General features: G+C 38.6%; 1 protein-coding gene across 8 annotated transcripts in view; it reads left to right on the plus strand.

The window, feature by feature from the left end:
- The window catches only part of Syt14 (synaptotagmin 14), a 244,020-nt gene that overhangs the window by 17,826 nt on the left and 201,257 nt on the right, over positions 1-24,937 (plus strand). For 2 of the 8 annotated variants that reach the window (XM_063236814.1, XM_063236815.1), the window contains exons 3-4: positions 11,681-11,893; positions 13,116-13,236. The exons of 5 other annotated variants lie outside the window; for them this stretch is intronic. The gene's annotated coding sequence lies outside the window, so the exon portion shown is untranslated. The remainder of the gene's footprint in view (positions 1-11,680; positions 11,894-13,115; positions 13,237-24,937) is intronic. One more of the 8 variants, XM_063236816.1, reaches the window with a different exon arrangement.

Raw genomic sequence — 24,937 nt, forward strand, 5'->3', positions numbered from 1 at the left:
CATCCCTGTTTCAGCTATCCAGTCGCTGAAGTCCTAACTGAAGAATTTTCATGTCTTCTTATTTTCTTATCTCCTGAATTGGTCCACAAGTTCTGCCAGTGTTACCTGTAAAATGTATTTTGAACCCATTTGTTTTCCTTGTCCTGCAGCTCTCATTGTAGTATGGGGCTTTATTTTCTTTTGCTCAGGCTACTGTAATAGTTTTCTAACTAGTGCCCTTACTCCTACACTTACCTTCTTATAGTGAGCATTAGTAATTTTGAAAAATGGGAATCAGGCTGTTTTGCTTTGTTAGTTGGAATTCTTCTGTGGGTCCTTATTAAACCTGGAATAAAATCAAGGTACCTCTCGGTGACCTACAAAGTGTTGCATGTTGGCATCAATTCAGAGTCCAAAATGTCATCCAGATATCATCAGCTTAGAAGTCTGTTGTCTAAACCTTCAAACCATTTCAGTGAGACTTTCCCAGATACAGCATTACTTTTCATCTTTGCATCTGAAGCTGGAAACCAGGTTATCTGCCCTCCAAGTACAGTGGGGACAGACATACAACAGGAGTTACAGATTGTCCATGAGAAAGTGAGGACATGGGAGGAAAAGAAGAGTCACAGACCCAAGCAGAATTGAACTGTACAGAATCTGTTAGGTTTCAAGGCTTGGGAATAGTATTCTGTGGTGTTTGGCTCAGAGACTCCACCTTCATGGTGTAAGACTCTGCTCTTGGAGTCAGGCTGTTAATGATGGCCATTAGCAAAGGTGAAAGAGAGAAAGTGTTAGGGAAAATATGGAGAAAAAAGTCCTTTTACGTTGCTGTTAGGAATGTAAGCTGGTGTAGCCATTATGGAAAACAGTAAAGAGTTTCCAAAAAAAATTACAAATAGAAATAATGTATGACCTAGTTAATTCCTCCATGGGTGGAAGAGGTGCCAGCAGGCTTATGTTTATCATTATTCACAATCACCAAGAAGATATGGGCTCAACAGCAAAAGTGCTGTATATTCACAGTGGAGTCCTGCTCAGCCTTTGGGAAGGAGGAGCTGCCAAGTGTGGGTGTTGCATGCCTGAAATCCCAGCCACTTGTGAGGCTGAGGTAGGAAGATGCCAAGTTTGAAGCTAGCCTGGCAACTGAGAGCCTGGCTCAGAAACAGCTACAGTAAGAAGAGCTGAGGATGTGGAGCATTTGCCTTACATATGTGAACCCTGGATTCAATTTCCAGTAATGGGAAAAACTAAAAAAAGGAAATGATCCTGTCACTGGCAGCAATATGGAAAAATCTAAAGTGAAATAAATCCGACAGTGAAAGATAAATACTATATGTTCTCACTTACATGTAAAACCTAAGCAAGAAAATCAAACACATGGAGGTATAAAATAGAATGATATTTATTGGGAAGGAGGTTGGGATGATATTGGTCAAAGAAGATTTCTAGTTAACCTAATTTTTGTTTTGAGACAGAATCTTGATGTGCAGTTCAGGCTGGCCTTGGGCTCACTTTGTAGCCCAGGCTGGTCTTGAACTTGCAGTGATTGTCCTGCCTCAGCCTCCTGAGTGCTGGGATTACAGGAGTATGCCACCATGCCCAGCTAACAATGTGTTCTTGAAAACTACAGGGTAGAATTTGAATAAGTCTGTGAGGTAATACATAGCTTAATTCCTTCGATGGAGCCATTCTACAGCATACACATATTTTAGAACACATTACACTCTATGCAACCTAGGCAGACACACAAAGGTTCAAAGGAAAGTTAAGGTCCAAAATACATAAAGACTTCTGCCAGCTTTTACTTTAGTACTAAATATGTGCCAGGTACTGTTAAGGGTGCTGAGCCCATAGCAGCTAAAGATGGCTTCCGTCGTGGAGATCACCTTCTAAAGGAGGGAGAGACTCGTAATGGAATAGTTAAGTGAGTATATGCTATAGGGATAGGGAAGGGATGAATTGTGTGAAGAGTCAGTCAGGGATAGCAAATAGAGTTTGTAACCTAAGCCCTATAGCAGTTTAAAGTAGGCGGTCAGGGGAAGCTTACTGGGAAAATGACAAATGGGTAATGATTGCTGTTGTTACAGATAATAATGTGCTTTTCCAGTTGGAGCCTTTCTTTCCCTCTCAATGAAGGGAGAAGTGATACAGCTTTGGTAAGGGTGATTATTACGTAGCTATTAGAATTGCAGAACCTCTTACTTTATATATTATACTATTTTGCATTTCTACCAGAAATCAGTTAATTCACAGCTGTGTCTTAGAGTGTCTTAATCTTTTGTTGCTGTTGTTGTTGTCATTGCTGTTGGTAATCTGGAAGCTGAAAATTATAGCTCAGTGTCATTCAGATTTTGATTTCTCTTAAAAATGAGGTTGGGTATCTCTCTACATTCATTTGTGATGCACAGATGGTAGATACTCACTGAGAGACAGACACACACGCATGTGTACAGATACACACTGAGGGACAAGTGCTGCCTGGTGTGATTTGAAGGACCCTGCAGACCCTCCTTCCAGAATGTCTTCATAGGTGTCACGTGGTTTCTCTTCCTTTGATGTTTGTTAAGTTAGGGCTGTCTAATCTTTAGAAATTCATTTCAAAATATGCTACGTGGGAAGAGATAGGTCCTCCAGCATCATCATCCAAATGCAGCATCACAGTATGTTAGCCCCTTTGCCTTCGCTGTGGGGAGCAGGATATTGTGGCCCCAAGATGTACAAGTGTGATGTCTGTCAGGGAGGTCAGGGAGGAGATGAGGAGCAGAGTGCTTCAGCCTCAGACAGTACAGAAGAAGCGGGTTTGTTGTACCAAGCACAGAAGACACAGTGTATACATCTTGTAGTTTTGCTGTCAATGCCTTGCATCATTTCTGTCTCTCCTTCCTACATTCTCCCCAACTATTCCTCTGCCTTTCTTGACTTGGACATGGATGGAGGAGTATAAGACCTGAGTAGAAAGGCTGAATTAATAATACGCTCTTCCTGGACATGAAACTAGAACCTACCTGCCCTTTCTCAACAACTGCTAAGTGGAAGGCCCTAAAGGAAGCAGTGGCTTCGCTTGGCCTGCTTGCTGCCTTTCCCTTTCCCTCCCCCGCCCCTCCCTCCCTGCAGGCTTGCTTTCTTGTGGTTTCTATAGCTGCTTTATGGTGACCTCTGCCCTCTGGTAATCATTGACTTTTACAGAGGGGCTGTGTAGCAGGGCTTTAGGGTTTCTGTGCCATGTGGAAGGTAGCAGCAGCAGGCAGGAAGCTGCTGTGGGAAGCCTCGCCAGGGTGGCCACCTGGCTTTGCCTTGTGCTTGATGGACAACAAGCAGCTATGGAATCAGAGCGTAGAGGTTATGCAGGTGAGGGTGAATTCCGGGACTGTAGTGTTGCAGTCTTCGAAAATGGATCATTTATTATCTTAATGAATTTATTCTCTTTGGATTAATTTAAAAGGCAATTAGTGATTGCCTTGCATTGTGTTGGGGTAATTGCTCAGTTTTCCATACTTTAACTAAAACCATCCTTCAAAAAACTGTGTTCTTGGGTGACTTTAATAAGTGGTTCCTCTTGAGGTTGAGGTTTTGATAGAGTAAGCAAGGTAACAGTGTATTGCCTGTGTATTGAAAAGGACTGAAAATGGCACATACTTTGATTTTTTTTTATTTTATGAAAAATAGGACCATTTTATAAAATACTAAGGGAATAACAATAATTGAAGTACTATGTGTCATTATCTTTAAAGTAGTTACTCAGAGTACAAGATAACAGTTTAACTTTTTTCAGTTTCTGTTTCTTATTGGTCCACGTTTGTAGTACATAATAATAATGGCCCTCTTGGGGAGGTCTGACTTGTACCTAGCATACCCTAATTCCTTTTCAGCCTCTTCCTCCCTCCTGCCATCTCAATTCCCTTGCCGTAGAAGTGGTATAGTTTAATTTCACATCGAAATACAGTGTTAGGTGAGGGGCTTGGCGTGGTGTTTGTGTGCATTAGATCTCTTTTCAAACTGAAGCCACAGCAGATCCAGACTCAGAATTACGGCAGATGTCAGGTCGGCACACTTGATCATCCCTCTTTAAAACCGAAAACTTGGATTTTAATCTGATTACTTTTCCATTAAGAGCATTCCCTTAGCCCTTTTATCCGCTACACAGATCTGATCGTCAGAGACAAAGGCTTTCAACTCTGTTTCCTTTGTCTGACAGTGCGACATCACCCTTATGCCAGGGCGGAGCTGATCTCCTGTGCCTTGCTCCCAGTGGAGGGGGTGTGCTGCCCAAGTGAGCGCTTTTAGCTCTTACCTCCTGCCCCCTCTGGCTTATTTTCATCTTCTAAAGGTTCTCTACAATCTTTGATTTTTGGAGATATTTAGGCATATTCTGATTTCCTGCTATGCTAGATGAGGTTTTAGCTCTGGTGGATTAGTGTGCAGTGGTTAAATGTGTGGTTTTGAGCTCAGGATTCATAGCTGTTGGCGCAGTGTTGTCTTTCTGCCACTTACTGACTTTATGACCTGGGGCATATTACTGGCCCTTCAGTAGCTCACTGTTCTTACCTGTGTGGAAAAGCTAACAATATTGTCTGTCTTAGGTGTTATTCTGAGGTTTAAACATGTAAATGTATAACACTTGATTTATTGAAGAAAATCAATTAGTGAAAGTAATGAATAATAATTTTTTTCTTTTTAAAATTCAACAATTTTTTTAGTTCTTTCAAATCCAGAGCAGTTCAGGCTGAGCCTGGCCTCTGGCTGTGGGGACAGGGCCTGTATCCTTTAACTCAACCCCCCTAGAAGTCTCTTTCCAGCCTGACCATGGCTCTCTGACCATGCTATTTCTTGTGGCTGTCTGACACCAGTCACCGTGGAGCTCTGTGAAGCTGTCTATGGCTGCTCGGAGTCCTGGGTTCAGTCCACCCTCCTGGAATGATGTCTGACCAGACTCTGTCTCCAGGAATGTGGTAGGCAAGTGGGCTGGAGTCACTCGCCACATCTTCTGGTCTGTTCTGCTGCCGTATTTCTCCCCAAAATCCTAAGTGTGGAAACAATTAGCCAGCATATTCTGTTACTGAAGATGCCATTCTATACCAAGCAAACCCTGTACAAAGAACTTCCATTATGATCAATATTTGTGTTATACTAAAATCCTGAAAAATTAAAATAATTGATTAAAAGATAATTAGCAAAAATAGTTAAAAGGATAGTTATTAGCAGTATTGTCATTCTGTACTGAGCTCGTTACTCTAGTAACCAAGCACCAATCACATAGTTATAGATTAACTGACTGTCGCCCCCCACCCAAGTAACCTGTGTGCTGTGTCAACCTTTGTTCTTCCTTGTAAGAGACAAATGATGTTGTGTCAACCATTTTTCCCTATATGAGAGACAAATGTTCCTGGAATTGGCAGACCAAGGGCTATGCATTGGCTAACCATCCACTGTGAAATGCCTCTGACCTCAAGCAAAGGGGAACAAAGGCCCACCTTGTTTCTATTTCTCATCACTATGTACTTAATGATCAATGAGCTAATCATAAATAAACTATAAAAATCAGTCAAAATTCTAACTCAGTCGCACAGCTTTGCAAATTCCATCTGCACTGTGTCGTTGAGCCAGCTAAAATATAAAGCGCTTCTTTTAAAACGACATCATCGTTTTATCATCTCGGGGGTTTTGCCCTATTTTTCATCATGGGGCCTTGTTTTTTGGGGGGGTTACAACAATTTGTTGGAACAAAATCATAATATATCATAATTGTGTTTTGTTTTTTTGTACAACTTCCCATTTTTTCTTAAAATCCCCCCCTTTTCTGCCCTGTCTACTTCCTGACACTTCCTTCACTCACCCACGTGAGCTCCTGATTAGCCAGGGTTTGGAATCTGTCCTAAAGCATCTGTCATTCAGATTTTACTTTTGTTGCTGTCTTCCATCTGTATTGAAATCTGCCTCTTTTTTTGGGCTATATCCTTAAATAAGGTTATGTGTTTCCCAAGGAAACAATTAGCCAGCATATTCTGTTACTGAAGATGCCATTCTATAACCAAGCAAATCCTGTACAGATAAGGACCCATCAAGAGAGGAGTGTGGTGTTGGTCCCCTCCTGGGAGGGAAGTCCTGTTTCTGACGGCCTCTGTGCACTCTGTCTGCGGGTCCGGGCTGCTGTCCTCTGGCTCTGGCATTTTCAGCCTGTGGCACTGAGGGCTGCTGTGTTGGTCAGCATCAAGCAGAAATTTAAGTTTTGCCTCGGAGATCCTTGGGGGCTAGAAGCAGCACTTGTTCCCTATGTGTCACATCGTGTGTCAGCCCACCACCTTGTGGCTCCATCTAACTTGAGGACAAGCTGGGAAGTGCCTGGATGCCCGTGAGCTGTGATGCACAGCATGCTGTGTCCTGCCGTCATCTTCTCGTCTCCTCTGCACACAGTGCTCCCTTCTCCGGAGCCACCCTCGCTCTGCATGTGTTCATGGCAGTCAGTCGCATGGACATACTGCCTGGAGAGGACAGGTGGTCCTGGTGCTTTGAGATGTGACTTCAGCAGGAGGACCTAGGACCGAGGCCACGTGGGGTGTTGATAATGCAGATACATGTGGTACAGGATTTTTGTTGCAGATGGTTTTGGTGGGAGGCGAGGTGAATCCTATGACCCTGTGACTGTTTTGGCTTGCCAGATGCTGTGCCATTTTGCTGCATTCCCCTCACTAACCAGTTGCCGATGAGTTTCCTTCTTGCCTTTTGCCTTCTTCTGAAGCTGTGATTACAGAAGCAGCCCGATTCCCTTTAAGTCACACAGACCCCATTGTTCTTGTCGTTGGTAGGATTTTCAGATTTAGCAGGACTTAGCTTCTGGCAGAGGTTCTGGATGCACCTTGGCCCTCTTTCTGGGTTTCTGTTCTGTCTTCCTGGCACTTCCCCCACCTTTCCCCCTTTTGGCAGGGTTGGGGTAGGATGAGGCATGAGAGATTGTACCCTCCAATTGGTTAAGTTTTCTCTTTCTACTAAACACAGTTATTTTAAAGTTTCAGCATTCTTTGTTTCCAGCTATTCTGAAAACACACTTTTTATGTAGGATACACAGTTATAATGGAAGAGGGTGCCAGGCATAGAGCTGAAGAACATTTGCATGTGATCCAGCTAGGGGGAGAGACTGAGCCTGGCCCTTCTGTCTCAAGTTTATGGCAGGTGAAGGAGTGTGTCTGTGTGTCAGCCTTTCCCCTCAGAGCTCTGTGGATGGGTGAGAATCCATCTGTTCTGTAGTGACTCCGGCCTGACCTACTTGTGTAGTGAACCAGCCTACACCACCAGTCTCAGACCCCTGCCCAGGCTACGAGTCTACCCACATCTTTCACTGGCCTGGTCCTGCTAGTTTGTCACCCTGATCTGGGATGGACAAGGGTGAAAGACAAACAGACGCAGAGTCAGTTTAGAATGTCCAGAGTGAGAGGGTAATAAAGTACCTTCTTTCTGGTATGTACTAGAAAGAATACAGGAAAATTATGCAAGTTTGCAATTGAGATTCACGATACATGGATTAAGTTTTAAGTTTTCCTGTGTGGGCTGGGCACTGAATAAGTCCCTAAGGTATTTGTGTCTTATTTTCACCATGTAGAAAATGGTAATGCAATTTATTTGTATAGTCAACTTAGAGTTACTTCAGTGAAATGCTTGTGTTAACTAAGTATAGAATGTCCAGTGAGCGCCCAGGTTTAATCCCAAGATTGGATAGGCATTGGTTTGGCATCTCATGAATGTGGTGGTGGCACATTATGACAGAAGTGCCTTTGGAGTCAGTGACCTCCCCTCAGCTGAAAGGTCTTTGGTGACCCTAGAATCTTCCGCCAGGCCCTGTCTCCTACAGCGTCTGTTACTTCCTGATGGCACCATGCTTGGTACCAAACCTGTATTTATGGGCCTTGCAGTTTTGTTTCTGCTAATCTCACAGACTTTCAGTGAGGACCCAATGAAATAACCCACATGAACCAGGCATGGTGGTGCACGCCTGTAATCCCAGCACTTGGGAGACTGAGGCAGGAAGATTGTTGTGAACTGGAGGCCAATCTGGGCTACAAAGTGAGCTCAAGGCCAGCCTGAACTGCATAGCAAGACCCTGTCTTGAAAAAGACAAAAGAAATAACCCACATGAAAACTTGTGTACCTGGCAAGCTGGTATGTGTAAATTATTATTATTACCTTTTTAAAGAAGGTGGGGTGGTCTTGGAATTTGCAGAGACTGCAGGAATGTGTATTACATATGCGTACATTTTAGAAGGTTGTCCTGACTGCTCCTTTCCATCCTAGTGATCTGTGCTCAGGATTTTGTGTGCATGAACTGCTAGTGATTGGGTAACATGAGCTTTCTAAAAACTTTTCAGTAATTCATTTAATTGATGATGCCCAATTACAGGGAGCACTTTGCTAATTTCTAATCCAAAGTAAGTGGTTCCTAGTGTGAAAATTTCTGACCACTAATCTTTGGATATTGGTACAAAGGCAGTCCTCTGAGTTTAACTGCTGTGCAAATTCAGTAACAGATTCTTCTCTTGTCAGATTAACATTCACATGTAAAATACACTTGTTCTTTGTTATTTGACATCACCTTTTCTGTAGCTTCAATTACCTGTGATTACCTAAGGTCAGAAAATATCAATGAAAAATTCCAGAATTAAACAGTTTGTAGGTTTTAAATTGCATGCCAGTCTGAGTGGCATGGTAAAATCTCACCCACCCATGCTCCTGTGAGTTTTCCCAGTGTATCTACGCCACGAACATTGTATGCATAGTGGTTGCTTAGTGACCTTCTCAGTTGGCAGACTAATGGTTGCAGTATGGCAGTACTGGAATTAAGTAACCCTTATTTTACTTAATAATGATTTCCAAACTTGAGAGTGGTGATGCTGGCAATTTTACTACTCTATATTTTTATAATCATTTTATTTTTATGGTTATTAACTCTTAATGCACATAACTTATAAATTAAACTTTATCATAGATAGGTGTGTTTAGGAAAAACATAGTGTGTATCAGTTTGGGACTATCTGGTGTTAGGCATCCCCTGGGGGTCTGGGGACATACCTTCAAGCTTAAGGGACTACTGTATTAAAAACTATGTAAAAGTAATTCTATCCTGTTTTTCCTTTTTTATTTCTTTGTTGTGAGTACATAGCATGTAGTGTAAAATGTGCCTTTTCTTAAGATAAAGTTTAGTTTGAATTTATTTTTAAATTGACTAAACCAGGAGTTTGTTGCATATGCCTGTAGTTCCCACTGCTTGGGAGGCTGAGATGAAAGGATAGCTTTAGCTCAGGATTTTGGAGCCAGCCTGGCAATACAACTAGACCCTGGCTCCAAAAAACAAAACCCGTTGTCATACTTACACACTGTTGGTGAGAGGGAATATAAAGGAATAGAGCTGCTATGGAGCAGCTTTTTTGAAGAAACTAACTAGAACTACATGTGATTGACCTAATCCCATGACTAGAAATTTATCTAGAGAATATATCAGAAAGTCCTATACTCCTGTATTTGCAGCAGCACTTCACAACAGCCAAGATACAGAATCAGAGAGGTCCCTTAAATGATTGCTGGATAAAAGAAAATGTGGTACGCAACAGGCTGTTGTTCAGCCATAAAAATGGACAAACTCCTATCATTTCCAGCAGCATGGTGCTGGAGCTTGTAATGTCCAATAAAATCAGCCAGGCACAGGTAGGTAAATGGCACATGTTTACCAGTATGTGTGTTATGGTCTACACATTGTGTCAACTTGAGAAGTTCAGAAGTTTAACTAGAGACTCAGCAGGGAGCCACAGTTCTTTGTAAATATCCTCATCTTGTGCAAACAAAGGCAAGGAGGTTTTGAGTGCTACGCCCACCCTGGGTTTTTGGGGCATGGCCAGCATACACTATAAGGGAGTAGAAGAGGCTTGTTTCCCCTGTTGCTGTGGCTGTTGCCTTGAAGTGTTACCCTAGTGTCATACATGTCTTGGAGCCAGCTGATTATTGATTGAAGCCCCCACAAAGAGTGAGCAAGTAAACCTTTCCTTTCTTCATTTTGAGTGTCAGCTGTTTTGTTCCAGCAGCCACAGAAAAGTAACCAAGACAATGTGGAAGCTAAAAAATCTGAGCTCATAGAGCTGGTGACCAGAAGAGTGGTTACCAAAACCCTGGCCGGAAGAGTGTTACAGGGAGAGTGGTCACAGGACACAGTATTTTATGACATAGTGGTGTTGCTGGAAGAGAGGATTTGAAATATTTAATTACAAAGAAATGATAATATGTGAGACAGTGGGTCACATTATTTTTAGTGATCAGTATAGTCTATAAATATATCAAAATGCGCCCCCAAACCATAAAGGTATGCAGTTATCTGTCAGCAAAGTTTTAAAAATCTGGAGGTATAATTTCTCCCACTTAAGATAATTTTGAATTGAGGGGCCCAGTAAAGTTTGGTAACTACTCTGTTGGAATATATTTTAAGCTTCAACCCCCTGGTTCAAGGAATTTCAATGAGGTTGTGAATTTATAGAGACTTGATGATAGCAAAGAATAGGGCCTTTGCTACTATAATTAAAATGACACTTTCATTTACACTTTAATAGAAGGTGGAAATCATAGACCTACATTTTCTTTGATTCATTCTTAGCTTCACTGAACTTCTTAATGAGAGGTTTATGGGCACCCAGAGGAAAAAAGCCTACTGCCTTGTCTCATGCCTGTTATTTTTAGTTTTGTATTCCAAATTGAGTCTGGTACAAATTATTATAAGCAACATGTAAGACCCTCAGCATATTAAAGTGAAATTTAGGAAATAAGGAGAAAGAATACATCCTGCAGATCATCCAAGTATGAGAAGCTGGAGTAATCCCAGCACAAATGGGTACCAGCTGGTGTTGAAGACTGTGTGGCAACCAGCCCTGTTCCTCACTGTGTTCCACCTTTCTCTGAAATACTCCTATCAAGAAGTACTCTTTTTTTTCCCCCTCTTACTTGTTTTTCCTAAGGCTGTATTTTTGTGAGTTTTTTGAGTGTAGCATTGTGGTGTTTTTGAAAATGATGTCTGTGGACCAATTTCAGAAATTTAAAGCCAATTTCATTTTTTCCTAACCAGTGTGCGTTACTCAACTGCTATGTAGTCTTTCATAACTCATGTTGAAAGGGAGAAGATGTCTGTTTATTGCTACTGGTACAGGAGGATTATAATGTTTTTTTATCTGCTTAGCGCTTGGTCCAAGGGAAAGTCTAGTTATGCTTTTGCTCAGAATAGCTGTGTAACTATCTGTAGCTGAATGTCCAGGGCCTGCATACCTGTTCATTGTTACCCTTCAGAGAAGGGGAGTCGGGATGAAATCCCAAGGTAATCCTGGCAGAACTGGTATTCTTGCATGTTGATCAGTGCAATTTTGTGGGGTTTTTTTTGTAATTCTTATTTTAAAGAGAATAAAACTAAGCAAAATAAGCCAGAATAAAGCCAGTCGAAACAAAAGTGTGACACAGAACTTCAAAACAAGATAATAGGAAATCAACAATGGTTACCATAATGATTTTTGTTGTCTTCAGAATAGTTGCCCATACCTTTAGACATAGTAAAATCAAACAAAGCAGAATAGAATAGAAGCAATAAAAACAAAAGAATGAAAGCATTGCAGGACTTCAAAACAAGGTAATAGTAAATTAAAAATGGCTACCATAATATGTCTTATTATATTTGAAATAGCTACCCATGCCATCAGATATAATAAAGTCAAACAAGACAAAACAGAATAAAACCCAACCCAATGAAACAGTGGAAATGATACAGGATTTCGAAACAAGACAATAGAGAATTATCAATGGCCACCACCTTCAGAAGGAGATCCTCCATGGATGCTACATTATGTATTGTTATCCTTCGAATAGATGATCAGACTACTGGCTTTATGTCTTCAAGGTCAGTGAAACACTAAATACTATAAGCATTAAGCTGTATTTTATGTCAAAATCTATCACACAGTCTCTGGAGGGGTGGGGGTGGAGAACCTTGGCTCTTCTTATCTCCCAGCCCATGCACTGGAAAAGGCTGGTGTCTGGTTCTCTCCCAGTGGCTCACTCATGGTGCCAGCTCTCAGGGAGGGCTTGGCTTCTTGTTGGCAATTTTGTGTTTTTATTGCAGTGCTGAGGATCAAACCTAGGACGTTGCACTCACTAGACAAGAGCTCTGGCACTGAGTCTTGGCCCCAGCCCCTCCAATCACTAGTTTTTTCAGTGCCAGGTATCCCCATTACTAGTTTAGTTTGCTTTTTCTCTTCTAATGCATTTTCCACTAGCAACAGGGTAGAAGGAAGTTTTTTGTTTTTCCTTATTGACCTGTTTCATCCTAAGTCCAAGTCAGGGGAGTGGAATATACTAATAATGTTGGCTATACATTATATACATATAATAATCATGGTATATCATTTATAGATTAATATATACATATTAATGTTGGCTTCAGTACTTATTTTAATGTATTTTATATATAAAATATATTCATGGCTGGATTCTTTCGTTAGTAATTTTAATTTTCCAGTTATTTATATGGCTTTTGACTATTTTCAAAGAGAAAGGAAATAATCCCAGGACAGTTTTCATACATTAAGTAAAATATACTGTATCTTTTCCACATTTCAACCTCACAAGTTAGATAACCACAAATAAACCTTTAAAAAATACATGCACAAGGTGAAGGTGATGCACTTGATCTAAGGCCTACATTTAAGATGGTTTCTCAAATAATTGGTTATCAACCTCAGTGAAGCTCTAATTACTTCACAATAGAGGCTTAAGCCTTTGATCCACTTAGGGTTTCGGTCTAAGGTCTAAGGCATGAAGGAGGGATCCAGCTTTATAGTTAACTTCTGAATGATAAGCCAGTTTCACATGTATCCTCGTTGAGTGAATTAGTGAATCACCTTTTCCCTGCTAATTTGAAATACTGTTGTTACTTCATTATACATAATTGGGTTAGTTTCTATATTTAAATTCTTTTCTTTCACTGATCTGTAGGAGTTTTCTGAAATTACTATTATAGCATTTTGATTATTGTGGCTTATATTATCTGCTAGAAGAGGACTTCTTGCGTTTATGCTTGTTTAAAATTTTTCTTGGTTATTCTCTTATGTTTATTTTTCCAGATGAACTTGGAATCACTTTGTCAAGTATCCCCTCCTACAATTTGTGCCCCACTCCCTAAAAGAATCTTGATGGAAATGCGTTAAATTTCTAAATGCATTTGTCTTTCCATTCAGAAATATGGTAGGTCTCTCTCTCTCTTTTTTTATGTCTCCCGGTAGAGTTTCATAGCCATACACATTTCTTATTGCTATTCTTATTATATTTTACATGCTTTGTTACTATGGTGAGACTTTAAAAGTTCTATTAGTTACTTTTGCATATAAAAAGTTACATTTATTTTAAGTAATTTTTGTGTATGATATGAGATACAGGGATCAGGGCTCCCTTTTTGTATATGAATATCCAGTTGTTTTCTTATCATTTGTTGAAAATGCCTTTCTCCACTGAACTGCCTTATCCTTTTGTAGAGAACTGGTAACTCATGTATTTATGGGTATGTTTCTTACTGGACAAAGAGATCATTTATGCTGGGTTGAATGGTATCTGAATTTGTTGTATATTCAGAATGGTGTGAAATTTAAAATTTACAAATTATTTCTGGAATTTTCCATTTAATATTTTATAGTGCAGTTAACTGCAGTTAATTGAAATCATGGAAAGCGAAACCATGAATAAGGAAGGTGCTAGTGTACTATAAGTTTATAATCAGTCTTTAAGTTGAGAAGTGCAAATTCTTTTGGCTATACCAGATTCTTTCCATGTCAATTTTAGCATCAGCTTGTTAATTTCTATAGAAAAATTCAGTGTGATTTTGAATGAATTGTGTTAATAAACCCGTAAGTAAGTTAGGGAAACCTGACATCTTAATAAATGAGTCTGATGACCTCTGAAGATAATATATGTTGCTATATAATTTGTTTTCAGCTTTTCTTAGATGTATTTCATAGTTTTAGTGTACAGATTTTATACATATCTTGTTGGCTCTGTCCCTGAGCTTTCTGTGATTTTTAATGCTATTGTAAATGTAATTTTAAAATTTAAGTTTTAGGGGTTCATTGCTAGTATCTAGGAATATAGTTGGTTTTTGGATTCAAAAATTTTGTATTGATTTGTGTATACAATTGATTTTATATTGTACAGTTTTGCTAAACTCACTTGTAAGATCTAGTAGCATTTTTATAGATTCTAAATCAATTTCTGTGTAGTTGACCATGTTTGTGAATGAAGACTATTTTACTTTTCCGCCCCAAATCTGAATGTGTTTTGTTTCTGTTTCTTCTATTATTGTTCTGACTGGAATCTCTGCTGTAATAGTGAATAAAAGTAGTGTAAATGGATGTCTTTGCCCTATTGGTGATCTCAGGTTGGGAATGAGGGAAATTCAGTCTTTTATTAGTACATGTGGTATTATCTGTAAGTCTTTGTAAATACTTTTTATTTCATTAAAGATCTTTTCTATTCTGGTTTGCTGAGACATTAAGAAATGACTTCCATCACTTTTTTTTTTATAGTTTTTTTTGTCTTTTTCGTTTTTATCGGTACTAGGGCTCGAACTCATGACCGCACACTTGCAAGGAAGGCACTTATGCCACTGAGCTAAATCCCCAGCCCCGACTTTCATCACTTTTTATTTAGTTTGTTCATATGGTGAATCACATGTTAAACTAACCTTACATTCTTGAGATAAACCCCACTTTGTCATGACGGATTTTCTATCCTGTTAATATATTGCTGAATTGAATTGTTAAAATTTTGCTAAGACTTTCTGTATCTTTCTGTATCAGGGACACTGGTTTGTACTTTTATTTTTTTGTAGTATCTTTATCTGGTTTTGGCATTAAGATGATTTTTATTTTGGATAATGAATTAGAAAGTATTTCCTGGCTGGGCATGGTGGCACACATCTGTAATCCCAGAACTTGAGAAACTGAGGTAGGATTTTCATGAGTTCGAGGCCAGCCTGAGCTACATAGTGAACTCAAGGCCAGTCTGAACTACACAGTGAGACCCTGTCTCCTAGAAACAAAAACAAAATACGAAATACAAAACAAAGAACAATGACAACAAAATGGTATTCCTAACTTTATTTCTGTGAGGGAATTTGTGTATAGTCATGTTTGCTTCCTTAAATATTTGGTAGAGTTCATTAGAAAAGTCATCTAGGCGCTGAGTATTCTCTGTAAGAGGGTCTTCAACTGCACTTTGAATTTTTCAGTATGTATTGGCCAGTTCAAGTCTGTTCCTTCTTAATTAATGATTATTTTGTCTTTCAAGGAACTTGATGAATTTATTGACATGAAATTGTTCATAATATTTCTTAATTATATTGATAACATCTGTGGGCTCTCTATTAATGTCATCTCTTTAATTCCAGATACTGGTAACCTGTACCTTTTCTTTTTTATCCCTTATCATTCTGGCTAGAGATGCATCAATTTTGTTGGTGTTCTCAAAGAAAACTTCGTGTCATTGCGTTATTTCTCCATTGTGTGACTTTTTTCTGTTTTACTCATTTCTGATTTCTGCTCTAATCTTTATTATTTCCTCTTTCAATATTTGAGGTTTTTTTTGGCAGGGAGGTTGAGACAAGGTCTTGCTATGTAGTTCAGGCTGGCCTTGAGCTCATGATGTAACCCAGGATGACCTTAAACTTGCAGCAATCCTCCTGTCTCAGCCTGCTGAGTGCTTGGATTACAGGTGTGTGCCCTGATGTGTGGCACCTTGTTGGGTTTTATTTGAATTTCTTTTTCTATGTTTTTTAAAAATGTAGATACTTCTTAATGCTGTTAAGTAACAAATATTTCTTAATGTTTCTTTTACCATTTTGACATTAAATATAGATAACATAACCTGCTTCCACACTAAATAAAAAAATCAGTATATTGAACGAACTGTAATGTAATTGAGGAGCAAAAAGAAGAGTTTATAATACAGTGCTACCTATTTGGTATGTAAATAATCAGGTATAACTGCATAATTGCAATATAAAGTAACACTATCAGACCTAACATCTAGGTAGAGGTTCACTGTGGATGTAATAGTTTATAGTGTGATCTGATTTTAGGTCATGGACTTGAGTGCTTTTTTTTTTTTTTTTTTTTTAATTGGTACCAGGGATCAAACTCACGACTGCCTGCTTGCAAGGCAGGCGCTTATGCTGCTGAGCTAAATCCCCAGCCCCGAGACCTTTTTTAAATTAAAATAACCATTGAATGCTACAAACTTTCCTTGCAGTGTTGTTTAGCTGCATTCCATATATTTTGACATGTTAAATGCTGTCAGATTTCTCTTTGGATTTCTTCATTGACTTGTAGAATATTTGGAAGTTTATTATTTAATTTCCAAATATTTGGATATTTCCTATGTATTTCTGGTTTTGATTTCTAATTTAATTCTATTGCGATCAGAAAATATACTTTATAAACTTGAATCCTTTTTACATTTATTGAGAATTATGATTCAAGTTACAGCATACCTAAATATATGTCTACAAAGAATGTATAGTCCATTATTTTTTTAAACCTTTAGGATTATTGTGTCTTCCTGATGAACTGACCTGTGATTATGAAATTACCATTTTATTTCTGATAATATCCTTTGCTTTGAAAAATATTTTGTCTGCTATACTTAATGCAGCTTTCCTTTTTTAAGGAAGACTTAGCTGTTTCAGAGCAGTGCTACTGCTCTCCAGTGCTACTTCACGCCACTGTTTCAGCACAGTGGAATGAAGAGGCAGCATTTCTTGTGTGCCCACGGCCCTCACACACACGAGGCTTGCCTGGTTCATATCCAGCACTACTGTGGTGCTTTTCTGCAGTCAGTGAAGCTATGTTGACATATTTCTATCTGAGCACTTAGTGTATGTTAGGGTTCTCTTATGGTGATTTATAGTCTAATGGTTTTGACAGATGTACGACTTGTATCCACCATTATATCATACAGATAGTTTATTATTTTTTATTTGTTTTTGGTTTTTGAGACAGAGTCTTGCTGTGTAGTTCAGGCTGGCCATAAACTCATAACAATCCTTCAGCTCCCTAATACTGGGATTACGAGTTTGCAGCACCACGTCCAGCAGATAAGTTACTATTAAAATCCTCCCCGCTTCATCTTTTCACCCCTTGATAGTTCCTCTGCCCTGCATCCCAGGATTTGGTAGTGACAGGGTCTGGGCTTTGACCATTCCAATAGTATATGTAATACTATCTAATAGTACATATAATAATATATTGCAATGTCTTTGTTTTAATTTTCATTTCCCTGACATCATAGTATGTGCAGTGTCTTTCATACACTTGTTTGCCATCTGCGTATCTCCCTTGATGTATGTGTGTTAAGGTCTTTGTTCCATTTCTAAATCAGATTTCTTTTCTTATTTTCTTTTTTCTTTTTATGACAGGGCCTTGCTATGCAATTTGAGCTTGAGCTCACTGGCTTGAGCTCACTTTGTAACCCAGGCTGGTCTCAAACTCATGACAATCTTGCCTCAGCCTCCTGAGTGCTGGGATTACAGGCGTGTGCCACCATCCTGAGCTAAATCAAATTATTTTCTTATTATTGAACCTTAAGAGTTCCGTGTGTGTTTTGAACAGCAGTCCTTTATTGATACTGTTTTCATGTTTCCTCCCATGCTGTGGCTTATCATTTTTGTGATATGTTTCATTGACCAGAAATTTTAAATTTTAATAAAGATTGGCTTACCAGTTATTTCTTTCATCAATTGTACTTTTGGTGTTGTATATAAAAAGTCATTTTTGGCAATTATTTCCTCATAGATTTTTTCCCTTCTCTCTTCTTTGCGGAACTCTTGCAGTGTGTTTACCCTTGACGGGTCCCACAGCTCTTTCAGGTTCTACCCATTCCTGCCTGCCTTTTTCCTTCTGCTCTTCAAGGTAGAAACCTCCAGTGGTCCGTTTTAAACGTGCTCATTTTCTTTTTTATCTGACTGCACGTCTGCCTCTGAGCCGCTCTAGTGAAAATTGTCATTTACTGTAGGGTACTTTTTGCCTTTAGAATTTCTGTTTAACTCTTTTTTATAACTTTCCTTTTGACACTTCTTACTGGTATACCACTCTCCTAATTTCTTTAGTTCTTTGTTCAAGGTTTGTGCTTGGTTATTGATCATATTTTCAACAGTTAATTTAACACCTTTGACTAGTAATTCTCGCCTCTGGCCTTCCACACAGATCATTTCTGTAAAGCTAAGTTTCTTTTTCCTGAGAGTGGACCTTTCTCTCATGTTTCTTTGTATGCTTTGTAATTTTTTTAAATCATGAACTGAATATTTGGAATCCTATGAGTGGCAACTCTGCAAATCAGATTCTCTTACCCAGGGATTTTTCACTTTTGTTTGGCGGTCATGCAGTCCTTTAAGACTTAGCCGGACTAGCTTTGAAAATTTTTGTTTCTTCTTTGAAGTCATTGAAATTTCTTTTTATCATATCTGTCAGTGACCTTGTAGAGGTTTTCTTAACTGTGTGGATTAAAGTCAACTCCAACCCCAACTCCAACACCAACCCCAACACCAAAACCAAGATGTACTTGTCTTGAAATCTTCCAGTAGCCACAGCTTGGAGAATCCATGCAGCCTGCGGGGCCAAAACAATGAGTCTGTAACAGATTGGAGAGGAACCAGCTGTCTCACAGGCTTCTGCCTGCTGTCCTGTGCCACCCTGCACTTAGGAAAACGTGCTCCTGGCCCCGCTGCTCTGCCAGGAGGAGGCGCCTGCACAGGCAGCCCCATGTGCACAACTTTCTCTTGCTTAGTTCTGGTATCACATCTTCTGGCCAGGCACGGGAGTGTCTGCTAATGAGATTCTGGAGTTTGAAAATCGTCAGTTGCGATGACTTTTCACAGTTCAGTGGTTGTTTTGGTGGAGGGACCAGCAATTGAAGCTTCCTGTTTGATCATTTTCTCTACTTTTTTAAAAAGCTATATAAGATTCTTCCTTGCCCACAGCGTTGCCCACATTCACTGATCTGTCCGTATTCCTTATTTTTTCTTTTTGGAGGTCTGAGTTTCCATTGGGTATCCATTCTTTTCTGCTTGAAGAACTTAACATTTCTTGTTGCAGGTGTGTGGTGATGAATTTCCTTCAGCATATGTATGTCTTAGAGTTTTGTTTTTTCTTTAATTTTACTTTTATTTTTCTTTTTCTCACTTTTTATTCTCCAAAGATATTTTTACTGGTAAGAAATTCTAGGTTAAAAAGTTGTTTTCATTCAGTATTTTAAGAATAGTGGTATACCTTTTTCTGGCTTACATTGTTTCTAATAAATAATCTCATGTCAGTCTTTTCCCTTTGATACATATGTGTATATATACAAACATTGCTTTGTTACATTTATTTTTATTTTTTATTTTGAGACAGGGTTTTACTATGCAGTTCAGGCTAGCTTTGAACTCATTTTGTAGCCCATGCTGGCCTTAGCCTCCCAAGTGCTGGGATTACAGGTGTGTGCCACCACACATGGTTATTTTAAAACACATCTGATATCTGATTTTAAGCAGTTTAAATGCTCGCCCATATTTACTTTAGTTTTCTTGTACTTGGATTTTCTTGGGCTACTTTTGATTTATAGTTTTCATTAAATCTGAAAAAACCATGATCATTGTTTCTTCAAATGTGTGTTTGATTTTCATTTTCTTGTCTCATTTGCATGGATCTGATTATATATATGTTTGTCCACAGGAAGGTATCTCAGTTTATTCTTTTCAGTTTTTTGGTATGGGTTTTAGTTTGTGTGCTTCAAGTTTAATTGCAGCATTTTAACCTGCTGTTAATCTCAGTGCACTTTTATCTCAGGTGTAGTTTTTATCTTCAGAAGTTTAGGTCTCAAGGAAATATTTCCATGTGTCTCCCCCCCCCATTTTGTTTTAAGGATAAAAAAGCAAAAAAAAAGAAGAAAAAACTACAACAAAATTAAAAAACACATCAATCAGGGGGTAACAGTGGTACATATATTACACATTGTCATCCCCAGATCATTCACCCAGAGCACAAGACATCTGCATTCAATGTCCAGATAATACAAACACAAATATTTCTCTTCAGTGAGCTCTGAGAAGTCAGTAGTATAACTATCAACTGTTTGATAAACATATACATGTTTTTTCTTTCAGCTTCTCACACTAATGAAGTGATATGATGTTTACACATGTGTGTCTTATTTCACTAATGAGTATGTTCTCAAGTTGCATCCATTTACCTGTAAGTCTCCAGTTTATTCTCCAGTTTATGGCTGAGTAGTAGTCCCTTGTATGAAAATACCACATCTTTTTAATCCATTCCTCAGTTGATGGGCATTTGGGTTTTTTTTCCAAGATCTGGCTGTTACAAACTGTAGTTCTGTAAACATGGGGGCACCTATATGACTGTGGTATGATGTTTTAAATTCTTTTGGGAAGATACCCAGAAGGGGAATAGCTGCATTGAATGAGACCTCCAATCCTGGTTTTTTGAAAATCTCCACACTGATTTCCACAGTGGTTGCACCAGTCTGCATTTCTGCCAGCAGTGGAGAAGGGTTCCTTTTTCCCCACAGCCCCTCCAGCATTTGTTATTGCTTGATATCTTGATAGTAGTCATTCTGGGGTGAGGTGAAATCTCAGTGTTGTTTTAATGTGCATCTCTTGAATGATCAGTGATGTTGAACATATTTTCATACATTTATTTGCTGTTTGTATTTCTTTATCTGAGAAGTGTTTATTCATCTCAGATACTCGTTTTTGGACTGAGTCTTTAAATCTGGGAGGACTGATGTTTTTCAGTTACTTATATGTTCTCAAGAGTAACCCTTTGAGGAAAAGCTGACAAATATTTTCTTCCATTGTTATGGATTAAAAACTGGTGGTCAACTTAACGCCAGCTGGATTACATCAGCATGGTGCTGAGTGTAGACGTCCCATCTGAGGAAAGTTGCCAGCATAAATAGAAAGGTGGAGAAGGAGAAGGTAGGTGTTAATGTGTTGTTGTATTGAGGCATTGAGGCATTCTCCTACGAGTTGCTGTTTGAGCCATTGGTTCTCCTGGAGAAGCTTTGGTCCTCACATCGAGCATTGCTTCTTGGCTCCAGAGGGGAAAACATGTGCCTCTTGGTCTCCAGGATGAAATCATCATGCTGGCTTCTTGGCATGTACCTGACTGTGCTTATCATCGGAGGGGCTCGGGGCCTCAGTGTCGTTGAGGATGGCTATGATGCTTTTCAGGACAGCCCTGGTCTTTGTTGTGAGTGTGACTTCTCAGCTCCAGTGTAGAACCCTCATCCTACCAGCACAACTCCTTCACCCTGCTGGCATGGACTTTCTGGCTTCCACCGCTGACCTTTGGGCCTTCCTGGCATGGATTCATAAGAGACTGGCGTGAGTCCTTCTTGTGGGCTCTAGACCTCCAATTGGACTCATGGGAGGCATTGTCATGAGCTTTGGGTTTTCATCTGGACTCATGTGGGACATTGTTGTGGGATTTAGGCCTTGCCTAATTATTCTATGTTTTTGGTGTTACGGATAGATTTCCTGCATTTTCTTGTGTTAACTCCCGGTGACCATTATTTAAATAATATTATAAACTCCATGTCCTGATTCTAATTGTTCTCTCACAACCCCTGACTATAACACCCGTGTTGTGGTTTGTCTCTTCACTTTGTTGGTGATTTCTCTTGCTGTGCAAAAGCTTTTCAGTAGAGTGAGATCCCAGTTGTTGATTCTTTGTGATAGTTCCTGTGCAGTTGGGGTTTCATTGATTAAGTCTTTACCTGCAGCAGTATCTTGAAGAGTTTTATCTACTCTAGCTTCCAGAAGATTTAATGTTTTTGTTTTAATGTTAAGGTCTTTGATCCATTCTGATTTTAGCTTAGTATATGTTGAAAGATAAGGGTCGAGTTTTAATCTTCGACATGTGTAGAGCCAGTTTTTTCAGCACCATTTATTAAAGAGGCTATCTTTCTTCCAGTGAATGTGTTTGGCACCTTTGTCAAAGATAAGGTGGCTTATGTGTCTGCAGTTGTTTCTGCATCTTCTAATCTTGTACTGATTTTTTGGTTTTTTTTTTTTTTTTGGCCAGTATCATGCTGGTTTTTATCATAATAGCTTTATAGTATAATTTCAAGTCAAGAATTGTGATGCCCCACTGTCTTGTCTTTGTTCCCAGGATTGGCTTTGCCATTCTAGGTGCCTTCTGGTTCCAAATGAATTTTAGGATTGTTTTCTCTTATTCTTTGTGATATGCTATTGAAATTTTGATTGAGATTGCATTGAGTCTGTATAACAGTTTTGGAAGTATGGCCATTTTCACTATATTGGTTTTTCCTACCCAAAAGCATGGGACATCTCTCCACTTTCTAATATCCTGTTCACTCTCCTTTTTTAGAGTACTGTAGTTTTCAATGCAGATGTCTTTTACATCCTTCGTTAGGTTGATTCCTAGGTATTTCATTATTTTTGTAATTGTAAACGGTGTTGCTGCTATTGTAAACGGTGTTGTTTCCTTGATTTTCTGTGTTAGTGCATTTGTTATTCATGTATAGGAAGGGTATTGATACTTTTGAGTGTTGACTTCGTAACCAGCTACATTATTGAACTTGCTTATTAAATCTAGAAGTCTTTTGGTGGAATTTTTGAAGTCTTCTTCAAAAGAAGACTAGAGTATCATGTCATCTGCACAAATAACAATAGTTTAATGTCTTCCTTTGCTATCTTTATTCCTTCTATTTCTTTCTTTTGTCTAATTGCTCCAGCTAAAGTTTCCAGGCCTGTGTTGAAAAAGAGTAGAGACAGTAGACATCTTCATCTTGTTCTTGATTTTCGAGAGGTAGATTTCAGTTTTTGTTCATTTAGTATGATGTTGGCTGTTGGTTTGTCATAGATGGCTTTAATCAGGTTGAGATAAAGCCCATCTATTCCAGTTTTGTATAGGATTTTTTAAATCATGAATGGATGCTGGACTTTGTCAAAAGCTTTTTCTGCATCTATTGAAATGATCATGATTTTTTGTCCTTGACTCTGTTAATAATGGTGTATTACATTTATGGATTTTTGTATGGTGAACCATCCCTACATCCCTGGGATGAATCCCACTTGATCATGGTGTGCAATCTTCTTGACAGTTTGTTGCAGTCTGTTTGCTGGTATCTTATTGAGGATTTTTGCATCAGTGTTCTTTAGAGTGATTGGTCAGTAATTCTCTTTCTTAGTTGGGTCCTTCTCTGGTTTTTGTATCAGGGTAATGCATGCTTCTAGGAATGAATCTGAAAGTATTGCTTCTTTTTCAATTTCATTAAAGAGTTTGAGAAGTAGTGGTGTTAGGTCTTCTCTAAATTTCTTGTAGAATATAGCAGTGAATCTGTCAGGGTCTGGGCTTTTCTTTGTTGATAAGTTTTTAGTTATATCTTTGGTTTCATTTATTGGTATTGGATTATTTAAGATTTTTATATCTTCTTGATTCAGTTTTGGTAATTCTTATGTATCTAGGAATCTGTCTATTTCTTCTGTATTTTCCATGTTATTAGAATACAAGTTTCATTTTTCTGGATTTCTGAGTCTGTTATGTTTTCACTCTTTTTATTCCTAATTGCATGGATTTGAATCTTTTTTGCCTTTTTTTGATAAGGTTGGCTAAGGCTTTGTCAGTTTTGTTTAATCTTTCAAAGAACCAACTCTGACTCATTGCTTCTTCATACTGTTTTTTTAGTCTCCAGTGTGTTAATTTCTGTTCTGATCTTTATAATTTACTCCCTTGTATGAACTTTTGGTTTAGCTTGCTTTTCTTTTTCTAGAAGTTTAAGGTTCAATATTAAGTTGTTTATGTGCACTTGCTCTGTTTTCCTGACACGAGTATTTACTGCTGTAAGTTTCCTTCTTTAGAATGCTTTCATTGTGCCTCACAAGTTCTAGTATGTTACATTGACATTATCATTCAACTGTAAAAATAATCTAATTTCTTTAATTTCATCTGTGACCCATTGGTTGTTCATTAATGTGCTATTTAATTTCCATGTGTTTATGAAAGTTCTTGTGGTTTCCTTTGGCATGGATTTCCAGTTTCATTGCACTGTGGTCTGATAGTATCCATGGGATAATTTTAGTTCCTTTGCATTTACTTAAGTATGTACTATGAGCCAGGTAATGATTTATTTTGGAGAATGTTCTGCTGAGAAGAATGTGTATTCTGATGTGGGTGGAATACTCTAGAAGCATCTGCTAAGTCCATTTGTTCAAAAGTTTGATTTAGTTCTAATATTTCATTGTTGATTTCTTTGTCTAGTTGATCTGTCTTTTTGCACCATTTGGGATATGGAGGTTTCCCAATACAATTGTAATAGGGATCATTTGATTTTTCATGTGTGTTAGTATGTTTTATATAGTTGGGTGTACTGGTATTTGTTGCATATATATTTAGGATTGTTATCTCTTTCTTTTGGATTGTTCCATTTACAAGGATGATATAGTGACCTTCTTTGTCTGTGTTAATCAATTTTAGGTTGAAATTAACTTTGTCTGCAAATAGAATAGCTATTCCTGCTTTTTTCCAGGTTCCTGTCGCATTGAATATTGTTTTGCATCCTTTGACTTTCAGTCTGTGAATTTCTTTTTGAATTAAATTTGTTTCTTGTACGCAGGATATTGTTGGATCTTTCTTCTTGATCCATTCTGCCAGTCTGTTTCTCTTGCCTGGTAACTGAGACCATTAACATTGAGGGTTATAACTGATACTCTTTTGACTTATCCTTGTCATATTTTCCTTTTGTGGGCTCCCTGCCTTTTTCCTCCTCCGTCTATTTGTTTGCTTCCCCTGGTTTTCTTCTGTTGGGGTTCACAGAGCTGTAGGAGTGCTGGTTTGATGGTCAGAAATTTCTTCAGATGTTCTTTGTCATGAAAGTGTCT

Source organism: Cavia porcellus, unplaced genomic scaffold, assembly GCF_034190915.1.
Source record: "Cavia porcellus strain 051 isolate PalLab524CR breed Dunkin Hartley unplaced genomic scaffold, mCavPor4.1 scaffold_26, whole genome shotgun sequence".
NCBI classification, from domain to species: domain Eukaryota; kingdom Metazoa; phylum Chordata; class Mammalia; order Rodentia; family Caviidae; genus Cavia; species Cavia porcellus.